This window comes from Nycticebus coucang, chromosome 18, assembly GCF_027406575.1.
Source record: "Nycticebus coucang isolate mNycCou1 chromosome 18, mNycCou1.pri, whole genome shotgun sequence".
NCBI classification, from domain to species: domain Eukaryota; kingdom Metazoa; phylum Chordata; class Mammalia; order Primates; family Lorisidae; genus Nycticebus; species Nycticebus coucang.
In genome coordinates this window covers 33,398,946-33,411,549 of record NC_069797.1, presented here as the reverse complement: position 1 = coordinate 33,411,549, position 12,604 = coordinate 33,398,946, and positions in this window count along the sequence as shown.

The window sequence follows — 12,604 nt, the reverse complement described above, 5'->3', positions numbered from 1 at the left end:
TGGATTTGAACCCGCCAACTCTGGTGTATGTGGCTGGCGCCTTAGCCGCTTGAGCTACCAGCACTGAGCCATGTTCTTGATAAAATATTTGGTTTAAGCACTTTTTATTAAAACCAATAAGAGCTCTTATTAATTTTTTCTGCTCTTAATGCTGCCATTAGTTCCATTCTCTCTTTTCCCTCTATCCTTTCTTGATCTCAGTTATCAAAGACCTTGAGGGTCAGGCTTAAGGTTCTGCTTATGGAATCTGAGGCCCCTTTGTATTTAAATATTTATTTATTTTGTAGTTGTCATTGTTATTTTAGCAGGTCCTGGTTGAGTTCAAACCTGTCAGCCCCAGTGTATGTGACTGGCGCCCTAACTGCTGAGCTATAGGCACCAAGCCTAATTTATTTATTTTTATTATTATTTTTTTGTGTGTGTGAGACAGAGTCTCACTATGTCACCCTCAGTAGAGTGCGTGGCATCACAGCTCACAGCAACCTCAAACTCTTGGGCTCAAGCAATTCTCTTGCCTCCACAATCCAAGTAGCTGGTAGTACAGTTGCCCGCCACAATGCCGGCTATTTTTTTTGAAATGGGTTCTCACTCTTGCTCAGGTTGGTCTCAAACCTGTAAGCTCAGGCAATCCACCCGCCTCAGCCACCCAAGTGCTGGGATTACAGGCGTGAGCTACCTTGCCAGGCTTAATGCCCCTTTTTAGGTTTGGGAGTTTATGTTGAATATTGAGGTCAACTTTGAAGTGAAATACATTGCTAAGATGGATTGTCCCTCCCTAGTGTCAGGATCTAAACCAATAAAGAAGCAAAAGGCTTCAGATAGCCATAGAAGGAAAAAGGGCTGGATTTTCACCCTGGCTCAGAGTGATTTACAATGAATGCCTTTTTTTTTGTGGTTTTTGGCCAGGGCTGGGTTTGAACCTGCCACCTCCGGCATATGGGACCGGCGCCCTACTCCTTGAGCCACAGAAAATGAATGCCTTTTGACCCCTGCAGTTTCCCAGAGGAGAAGCTGGTGCGCAGGCAGGGAGGGAGGTCAGCCGGGCCAGAGCAGGTAGAGACGGAGAAAGAGGGAAAATGAGGACAGTGGGAGAAAAATGCAGGAGTAAAAAGTGACATGAGGCAGGAAGTCTGAAGATCAGAAAGTCTAGCAAGTTTAAAGAAGGCTTGAAAGCAGAAGACTTTCAACTCCTTGCTGGCCAGCGGCGATAAAGGTCAAGTGGCAGGACAGTGTTATGGTTAAGAGAGCCCATCTCAGGCCAAATTTCCTGGTCATTTTATTTACCAAACGTTTAGTATGGGGGTCAATGAGTCCCAAAGTTCTGATCGAATGTTGCCCATGAAGGCAACTAGGAGAAAGAAAAGGACCTTTTGAGGGTGGTACCTGTGGCTCAATGGGTAGGGTGCTGCCCCCATATACCAAGGGTTGCGGGTTCGAACCCGGCCCCAGCCAGCTAAAACAGCAATGAGAATTGCAACAAAAAATAGCCAGGCGTTGTGGCGGGCACCTGTAGTCCTAGCTACTCGGGAGGCTGAGGCAAGAGAATTGCTTAAGCCCAAGAGTTGGAGGTTGCTGTGAGCTGTGACGTCACAGCACTCTACTGAGGAGGGCAACAAAGTGAGACTCTGTCTCAAAAAAAAGGACCTTTTTTAGGGATGTCACATGGTAGAAAACAAAAGAAGTCTGGGAAGGTTGTCCCCAGCTGAGATGACCATTAGAAATCTGATCAGATGTCAGGCATCCCCCAAATCTGTGTCAGAACAAAACCTAGTGATCTGAAATGACCAGAAAGTGGGCATCCCCAAATTCTGACTCAGACTTTGATCTTGAGGTCTTCACCATACTGGATCTGAGTGAAGACTGATGGCAACAGTGCCTGCCCCCACTCCACAAAAGAGAGATTAGGAAGCATCCCTCCATGCCACCTCCTGAGTGGTAGACCCAGTGCTGGAAAGCTACCACGCACTCCTACCCTTGGACATGTAAACATCCCCCATGTTGCCAGAGACCAAGAGACTTCTCAAATTCTGAACAATGTTGAAGGCACCAAGGATATGCTAGAAACTGCGGCAGAGGAAGGAGCAGCTTAAGACTGTTTAAAAAGAAACATCATCTGGGAAAATTAACAAGGTTTATACTTTGAAAAAAAAATAGAGCTTTCTTTCTCATAAAGGGTAGAATCCTGGTGGGGAGCCATTCCAACAGGTGGGGCTGAGCCCTAGCCAGAAGCCAGGCACCTGTGGCTTCAAAGGGGCAGACAAAAGGAGCAAGATTTTATATTAAGCAAGGTGGTCAAATATACATGTTCAGCAAGCTACAGGAGGAGTCACGAATATTTATGAATAGGAAATTATGTGTATTTGTCATTGTGATGGTGATGATGTTGGTGGGCTTTGTGGGGGAGGGGAGTGGAGTGGGGCATGGGGAGAGGCTTCAGGGCAAAGGTAGCATGAAGCACATCCTGGGACCAGAAGGCAGGAGATAGCGGCCTTGTCCGCAGTCTTCCCTCACCCACCATGAAGACCACCCACCTTAGGCAAAGAGAGAAGGACGACGCAGGTGCTGCAGGCCAGAGGGAAGCTGACTTTAGATGCTAGCTGGATCGGCTAGAAGAATCAGGATGTGGGATTCAAACGTTTTAATTCTGTGAAAAGGATGATAAAACCTCAATCAATTCTTGGTCTTTTGAATTTGTTGGAGGTTTGTGCCTGGGAGATTTGCAGTATCACACGGGTATATGTCAGCCTCATTTCTTACGTACAGCTGTGGCTTGTATGTGTCCCTCCAAAATTCATATGCTGGAACTTAAACCCCAGGGTGATGGTATTAATAGGTGGGGCCTTTGGGACCTAATTATACCACCAGAGCTGGCTGCAGGAAGCGAGTTAGTCTTTATTTGCTCTTCCTCCCTTCTACGTGTGAGGACAAGAAGATGCCATCTTGGAAGCAGAGCGAGCCTTCACCAGACACTAAATCTGCCAGCACATGATCTTGGACTTCATACCCTCCAGAACTGTGAGAAATAAATTTCTGTCCCTTATAAATTACCCAGCCTGTGGTATGTTGTGATAGTAGCATGAATGGACTGAGATAATTACCAGGTAAGAAGAGAAACTTAAGAGGACAGGGAACATGTCATTGCTATCCAGACAGGCTGAGAGGAAACTGACCAAAAGGCCCCAACACGAGACAAGTGGCCATGTCCCCTCCCCAGACAAAAGGCTAAATGAGTCAGCTGTGAACATCAGATGCAGGGTCACCTGCAGGGGAGAGGCTGGTGTGTTTGCAAGCATTACTTGCCAGGCTGTACACATTCCCTTTGCTACAGAAACAAAGGAGTAAGCCCTTGCCCTCCTCTGGGGAGGGAGCTGGGGCGTTTAATCAACAAGACTGGAAATGCCAATTGGGCGCCATTGATCCCACTTCCACTGAATGCATTCCTCTACTTGGATAAATGATTTAATTACCAAATTTAACTTAACAGGAAAAGCAGGTATGGCTGAATTTAATTGTTTTGCAGGATACAATATTTTTGGAGGTTACTATGGACAGACGTAGCATTTGCAAAGATTTGTATATTTCCCCTTAAACTGTAATGGGGTGATAGCCTGTTCGCAGGAGAGAGGGGTGCACAGCCAATTAGGAGGCAGTCAGAACAATATGTTTGACTTTATGGATGTGGAAGACACACCGTGAGAAGGTTTGTTCTCTGCAGGGGAGGTGTGTGTGTGTTTCAGTGGTTACTGTGGTTCAATGTGGCCGTACCTACACGATGAGGTTTCCAAAGGGAACTAGGAGGACGCATGGCCTCTTGGATGGTACACCAGTGTGGATGTCATTTTTTTCTTTTTAAAAAATTTTTTACATTTTTAATTTTTTATGTTTTTATTTATTTTTTAAATTTTTTTCTGTTTTTTAAATTTCAGAATATTATGAGGTATAAACATTTTGGTTCCATATAATCCCTTTGTCCTATTTGAATCAAATTCGTGAGTGTGCCCTTCACCCATAGGGTGTGCGTTGTAGCCACGAGGTGTGAATTTACCCATCCCTTCCTCCCCCCACCACCTGTTTGATTTCCACTGAGTTTTATTTCCGTATGTACATATACACACACATGAAAAAATGTTCACCATCTAGTCATCAGGGATATGCAAATCAAATCCACCATGAAATACCATCACACTCCAGTGAGAATGGCTCTTTTCTTCTTTTTAAAGAGACAAGTTCTCACCATGTTGCCCAAGCTGGAGTGCAGTGGCTGTTCACAGGTGTGATCAAAGCACGCTGCAACCTTTATCTCCTGGGCTCAAACCATCCTCCTGTCCCAGCCTCCTGAGTAGCTGGGACTGCAGGTACATACCACTGCACCCATCTCTGGTCTCATTTTTTTTAACACACAGAGGGTAGACTTCAGACTCAGAACTCCGGGACAACATTATCCATCTGGAATTTAATAGCCTCCCTCCCCTCCCCTTTTTAATATACATAACATAAAAATTATCCTTTGAACCATTGGAAGTGTTCAATTTAGTGGCATTAAGTACATTCACATTGTTGTACAACCATCAGCTCCATTCATTTCCGGAACTGTTTCATCTTCCCCAAGTGAAACTCCCATTAAACACTAATTCCCTGGAGGACATTAAGTCCGCTGCCAGCCCTCTCACTGTATCACCCAGCGTGAGTCCCTGCACCTCCTGGAACCTCAATCTCCTTTTCAATAAGGGAAATGGGATCATGCTACCTGACATGGTTGTGGTGACAACTAAATAAATGAAGCTTGTGAAACACTTAGCCCTTAGTGAATGCTCAGAGCCTGATGGCTGCCCTCACCCAGCCAGGATCGTTCCTCTCACTTCCAGGAGCACCAAGCTATGCCAACTCCAGTGGCCCAGTGACTTCTTCTCTCTAGCCCAGGCAGACTCTGGCAGCTGATTATCTTCCATGCCCATCGCATGCGGACAGAATGTGACACTCTAGTCTCCAGTGTGGATGTAGGTTTCCACCTCCCACCCACATCCCACCTGTAAAATATTTTAAAAAATTAGTTAATCATTTCAGTGAGTTTCTAGCTGTAGGCAGAGCAGCACTGGGGATGTATTCACACATAGGCTCATTCATCTTCTCTTCACCGAGTAGGAAGCAGGTAGCTGCTATTTTCAGCCCTAAAGCATATGGCTGGCCGACACCCCTCGGGAATAGAGGTGCTGAAGAGGAGGAGCAGGAGGCCTGCGTCCTGAATCTTACTTGGTCCTCCTTTGCTGGGTGGATTGAGCAAACCTTACATGGCAGTGTGGAAGGATCAGAGCCTGGGTCATGGAGGAAGTTGCCTGGGATTTTTTTCCATATCTCTGTAACACTACAGCCTTCACTGGTGGCTATTGAGTCATTTACAGTGGCTTCTGGGAGGACCATGAGGAGCAGCTGCTACACATGGAAAGGATTGTAGGATTTGTTTTGTTTTTTTAAGCTGGGACTACAGGTGCCCGCCATAAAGCCTGGTCTTTTTTTTTTTGGAGACAGAGTTTCACTCCATTGCCCTCTGTAAAGTGCTTGGACGTCACAGCTCACAGCAATCTCCAGCTCTTGGGCTTAGGCGATTCTCTTGCCTCAGACTCCCAGTAGCTGGGACTACAGACGCCTGCCACAACGCCTGGCTATTTTTTGTTGCAGTTTGGCTGAGACCAGGTTTGAACCCACCACCCTCGGTATATGGGGCTGGCACCCTACACACTGAGCCACAGGCACCGCCCAGCCCGGTCATTTTTTTGTTGTTGTTGCTTTGCAGTTGCCATGGTTGTTTTTAGCTGGCCTGGGCCGGGTTCAAAGCCACCAGCCTTGGTGTATGTGGCTGGCACACTACCCACTGAGCTACAGGGGCTGCCCAGGATTGTAGGATTTTAGTTGATGAGTATCCCTGAGCAATAGGGCTGCCCAAAATAATAAGATAATCTTAGGCCTCATTACTAGAGGTAGAGTGTCTAGAAAAAAAGGAGGTGAAAGCTCATATTCTTGCACTGGCCGGATTCCTAGGGGAACAGGGTCTAGTTCTGAGCACACGCCAGGAGGCCAGGGCAAAGGGAGCAAACACCACTGAGGACCTCCTAGGTGGTAGGACCGTGCAAAGTGCTTTATATACATTCTTTCAATTCCCATCAGGGAAATTATGTGAGAAAGATCTCACACCTGCTCACAGAAGAGAAAACTGGGGATTACTGGGAAGCAGTAACCTGCCCAAGGTCATCCAGCAGGATGGAGCTTGGATCTGGGGTCAGTTTGGGTTGACTCACCTGGGCTCCCCTATAAGATGACATTCCTCTCTATGGAAAATACCATTTTATTCCAAGTTACATTCTTCTCAGGAGGTCCCCAGTACAAAAGAAGGTGAACTCTTTTTCTTTCCTGTTTAGCAAAGCAGCTTCTACTCTTCATTCCTTGCTACCCTTTTGGACTCTGGATAAGAGGGGATTGATAGGACAAGGGGCTGAATCATGACACTCTGGGTTTCCCACTTCCCAGGCTCAGAAAACAGTAATCAAAAATAAAACCAGGATCATGCTGCTGGCAGACCACTCCTCACTCCCTGGGGTACACAGAGCACAGAGTCAGCAGGGCCCATCTTCCCTGCAACAGGTATTATTGGGTTCCATGAAAGGAGGTACAGCCCATGACGGAGCATGTGAGAAGAGAGGCAGGGTGGTGTGGTGGTTAGCAGCACAGACTCCATTGCAGGACTGGCTGGGCTGAGTCCCAGCTCTGACTCTTTATAGCTGTGTGACCATGGGCATGTTGCTTCACCTCTCTGTACCTTCATTTCTTCCCATGTAGAATGGAGATAATTAATTGTACCTACTTCGTAAAGATGAGAGTGGGTTAAATGTAAGGCACCCAGAATGGTCCCCGGCACATAATCAACACTATCCAAGTATTAATCTTAACCAAAAAAATCTCAGCACGTTCCTTCCTCTGTGCCCACGTAGCCCCAGCTATGTATGTGTTTTGCCCTTTGGAATAGGAGCTTCTTAAGACAGGGACTGTGTCCAAGTTTCTCTGTACCCCAGTGTCCAGAAAGGGCCCAGAACTTGTTGATTGATCGTGCCAGTCATTGTTATTTTCCAAATATTTTGGTACCACATGGTCTTCCAGATTCTTGCTACTACCTGTCAAGAACTGAGGTTTCCTCCCCCTGCCCTTGAACCTGAGTGAGGCTAATGTCATTACCTCAACAAATAGAACATGGTGGAAATGGTGCTGCATGACTCCTGAGGCCAGATTATAAAGGGGATACAATTCCACCTAGTTCACACTCAGAATGTTCACCCTTGGAGTCCGGACACCATATTGTGAGGAAGCCCAAGCCCTGTGGAAAGGCCACTTGTAGGTATTCTAGCCAATTGTTCCAGCTAAGTTCTCAGCCAATACCAAGTGGCAGACATGTGTGTGAAGGAGCTTTCCGATGACTAGCCACAGCCGCTGGGCTATCCCAGCTGTTGCCAAGTAAAGCGGAGATGAATTCTCCTCACCTAGCTCTGCCCAAGTGATGGATTTATGAGCCAAAGAAATGCTGCCATTGTTTTAAGCTACTAAGTTTTAGGATAATGTTTTATGCAGCAATCAACCCTGAGAATGTGGGCTCAGCAAATCAGCAGGCGCGACCAGAACAGAGGCAGGGGCTGCTGGGTGTGGGGACCGCACAGGCTCAGGATCCAGGCTGCCCTGGTTCTCAGTCTGGGTCTGCTGCTCCTTGTACGTGTGGCCCAGCAATTCTGCAGTTAATAGATTTGTCAGTTATTCAACCAGCAAGGACTGCTGGCAGCTTGGCCAGAGATGATGGATGTAAAGCCCCTGGCCCAGTGCCAGGCAGAGAACAGTCTGGTTCCTCATGAGTACTCCCAGTTAATGAAGGGGAACTTTGTTCCCTGAAAACACAGGGTGAAAGACCAAAAAGGAGCCCCAGTGTGGGCTCGGTCAGGGGCTGTGAACTTAACTCAGATGGGAGTTCATCTCAAAGCTAATAAAACTTGGGCTTCAGGGTCCTCACTGTGTGAGCAGTGTGTTCACAGCCTTTTGTGAAATGTACCAAAGTTAGAATAGTTTAAGTGAACTGACTAACAGTACTGCCTCCTTCCACCCCAACGTCCCCTACATCACATTTCCTCTTGAGTCAGGGCATGTTGGACAGGCCATGTGCATTCCAAGGATCTTGCTAAGGGGCAGTTAAGTTGGGCACCCATTTATTGTGGGTTTACTGGGATATGCTAGTGTGATGCACAGCCACTTCCACAAATAATTCATTATTCCCAGCAGTCCAGCCTCAGGAATAGCTTCTAGAATACTCCTCCTGCCCACTGTGCCAACCCACCTGGGTTCAGAGACAGAGATGCAAAGTCAGAGGTGCATCAGGAAGGACGTGCCCTGTGATGCCCAGCACCCAAAGTCCACTGGCATCTATCTATGGAAAGACAGATGAATGTTTTCTTTATAGAAAATATGTTAAGTCATCATCCTATGAAGACACAATCAAAGAATATGCAGCTAAAGAAGTAGGAAAGTATTATAATATCTGGTGATCAATTAATAAAAACATTATTTTCTGGATTTAAAAAAAATTTCTTTTTTTTGAGATAAAGTCTCATGCTGTTGCCTGGGTAGAGTGTGGTGTCATAGCTCACAGCAATCTCCAACTCCTGGGTTTGAGCAATCCTCTTCCTCAACCTCCTGAATAGCTGGAACTACAGACACCCACCACAACGCTGGCTAGATTTTCTATTTTTAGTAGAGATGGGGTCTTGCTCTTGCTCAGGGTGGTTTTGAACTCCTGAGCTTAAGCTATCCACCCACCTCAGTCTCTGAGAATGGTAGTTCATTTCAGGCATGAGCTACCACACCCAGCCGTATTTTGGGGGATTTTAAGATGTTTGTGGTATTTGTCAATTTTTTTAAAAAATGTGTAATTTGTTAGGATTTCTTTACTTATTCTAAATAAATATTTACTTTAGTACCTAGTTTTTTTTTATTTTTTTGTAGAGACAGAGTCTCACTTTATGGCCCTCGGTAGAGTGCCGTGGCCTCACACAGCTCACAGCAACCTCCAACTCCTGGGCTTAAGCGATTCTCTTGCCTCAGCCTCCCGAGTAGCTGGGACTACAGGCGCCCGCCACAACGCCCGGCTATTTTTTGGTTGCAGTTTGGCCGGGGGGCCGGGTTTGAACCTGTCACCCTCGGTATATGGGGCCGGTGCCTTGCTGACTGAGCCACAGGCGCCGCCCAGGACCTAGTTTTATATTCACAATTTTGTACATTTTTGTTAGAGAGGGTTACCCAAATTGTAAAAGCTTTCAGACCCACCAAACATGGATAGGCCCCAAACAGACCCCCAATTTTGTTTAGGGTGGTAATATGGAGTATACCCAACTTAGATTGTTTTTCAGTGTCCCTGGCAGTTTTGAGTGGCCACATGACTAAGATCTGGAAATGGGGTGAAACAGAAGGGCAGGGGGCCTCCAGTAAAGTGAGCTGACTCATCCGAGCAGAGTGTGCCCCTTCTCCTTATTCTCCTTCATGCTGCCTGGAATACAGACGTGATGGCTGAAACTCCAGCATCCTTTTTAGTTCATGAAGTAACAAACTGCAAAAGGTTCTATATAAAATGTAAAGAGCATGACTCTCCAGTTAATGGTGGAGCTGAGCACGCCAGCCCCAAGTGGCTAACCTCCAGCCTCTCTCATATAAGAATAAAACCAATCTTGTTAAAGCCTCCACATTTGGGAATTTTCTGTGAAATGCTGCCAAAACTAATCCTAAATAGCCTTGAAAAAATCACTTCCCCTCTCTGTGCCTCAGTATCCCCATATGAAAATGGAAATGAGGCTGGTTGATTAAACCAGTGGCTCTGATATTTCAATCACATATCACATTTCTTTTTTTTTTTTTCGCTTTTTTTTTTATTTTTTATTTTTTTATTGTTGGGGATTCATTGAGGGTACAATAAGCCAGGTTACACTGATTGCAATTGTTAGGTAAAGTCCCTCTTGCAATCATGTCTTGACCCCATAAGGTGTGACACACACCAAGGCCCCATCCCCCTCCCTCCTTCCCTCTTTCTGCTTCCCCCCATAACCATAATTGTCATTAATTGTCCTCATATCAAAATTGAGTACATAGGATTCATGCTTCTCCATTCTTGTGATGCTTTACTAACAATAATGTCTTCCACATCCATCCAGGTTAATACGAAGGATGTAAAGTCTCCATTTTTTTTAATGGCTGAATAGTATTCCATGGTATACATATACCACAGCTTGTTAATCCATTCCTGGGTTGGTGGGCATTTAGGCTGTTTCCACATTTTGGCGATTGTAAATTGAGCTGCAATAAACAGTCTAGTACAAGTGTCCTTATGATAAAAGGATTTCTTTCCTTCTGGGTAGATGCCCAGTAATGGGATTGCAGGATCAAATGGGAGGTCTAGCTTGACATATCACATTTCTTAATTTTCTCATGATCATGTACCACCAATACTATTCTTCATTTAAAATTTTTCTTTAAATCTGGGCGGCATCTGTGACTCAAGGAGTAGGGCACTGGCCCCATACGCCGGAGGTGGCAGTTCAAACCTGGCCCCAGCCAAGGGCTGCAAAAACAAAAATAAATAAATAAAATAAAATTTTTCTTTAAATCAATCTGTACTTTATAAAATTATGACATACCTTGGACTGACCCAAGACATAACAATTCTGCAAAGATGTCTTCAACTCTAGATTTTCCTTTTTTTTTAAACTTCTTATTTAGTCAGCCTTTATTTAAATGTGTGCTTTTGAAACAGCTTATTAAATATGACCTTTTCAAAATTAAATTCTCACAATATTTGCTGATAGTTATGTGCAAAACAGATTTTAACTGTGAAATTCCTGCTCCCCCCCTTGCATTAATAATTTAAAAATTCATACTACAACGAAGCCCCAGACTCCAGTTTTTTTTCTGTCTCTCTTTTTTGTTTTCTTGTTTTTCAGACAGAGTCTCAAGCTGTTGCCTCGGGTAGAGTGCTGTGGCATCACAGCTCACATCTCAAACTCTTGGGCTCAAGCGATTCTCTTGCCTTAGCCCCTCAAGTAGCTGTGACTACAGGCACTCGCCAACGCCCAGCTATTTTTTTGTTGCAGTTGTCATTGTTGTCTAGCAGGCCCAGGCCAGGTTTGAACTCGCCTGCTTTGGTATATGTGGCTGGTGCCCTAATCCCTGGGCTACAGGTCCCAAGCCCAGACTCCAGTTTTCTGTTTGACAGGTACCGAGCTGCGATAAGCTAGGAAAGAGCTAATTCAAACCCAAAAGAAATAAAATCTGTTTTCTTTAAAAAAAAAAAAATTGTAACAAAGCCTTGCTTTCTCAACTATAGGTTCTCAAAACTAACATTTATTTTTCCAAGAAGGCAGGGGGTTGTCCTTTTATCATTTCAATAAACAATGGGTTGGCATGCTTGATTTGGACGACTTTTTCTGAATCATGTTACTGTTTTATACACGTAGCGTTTTTGGAATTGGAACACTTGGGAAAGTCCAGGTAGATCTGTAGTTTCAGGAAGTTTATTTCATCAAGAGCCCAGACCAATGTTTACTCTGTGGTGGGTCTTTCTATAAATTACACCTCTCCCAGAAGATTGAGACTCATTGTTCTGGCTCACTGGCTGCAGTCAAAACCGGGGAGTCTGAAGTTTAGGCTGCTGTCCCTCTGGGATTTGTCTTTGTCTATTAAAACAAAAACTGTTTAAAGTGCTTTGATCTGAGTAGCCCCATGGAATTTGCATCAGTCCCACCATGATGGGGCCGTCTGGACTGTGCCCACCTCACCCCTTTCAGAGCCACTGGCACAAGAGGGATGGAAATACCGTCCAGCCCATGAGAATTGATTGCTTGTGCTTGGAACTGGGATTACTGCAACTATGTGTTTACCAGACAGAGCAGGTGTCTGCGCAGGCCTGGTCCTCTATCAGACAACCTGTTATCTCTGTGAAGTTGATACTGTACTGTGACCTCCTCTGGCCCTAACAGGAAGCTGTGAACTAGAGCTTCTAACATAAAGGGCCAGTTACTCAGCACCCCCACACACCCAGCCAGCCCCAGCCCCACTCCCACCCCTGCGGCTGCTGCCCCAGTGGTTCAGAGCTGAGTTCTGATGTGGATTCTGATCTGGAAGCAATGCCAGGTCTTAGAACCTTCACCACGAGGAGTTTTTCTTGTAGTGATTCTCAAGGTCTTGGCAGGCATCCGAACCGGTCCTTTCACTTTGATATTCTTCTCCTGTGCGCCTCTGATCCAGTCGGCACACGCCTTCTCCGGGGACTTTATGTTGCAGGTTTAGCTCCATGTTACAGATGAGGACTCTGAGGCTTGGAGAGTTTACGTAACTTGCCTGGTTTCACCCAGCTGCTCTCCCCTCTCCCCACCACCAGCGCTGAGCTTCCTCACAGCACTTCAGTGCAATTAATCATTTGTGGAACCACCAAGCCTGATAGTTTATGAATCTTTGGAGGGAAAGAACAATGTCCTCTCGGCGGGGGCTTCCTGGAGCCAAGCTTAGAGCCTCACACTCCACAGGCGCTCAA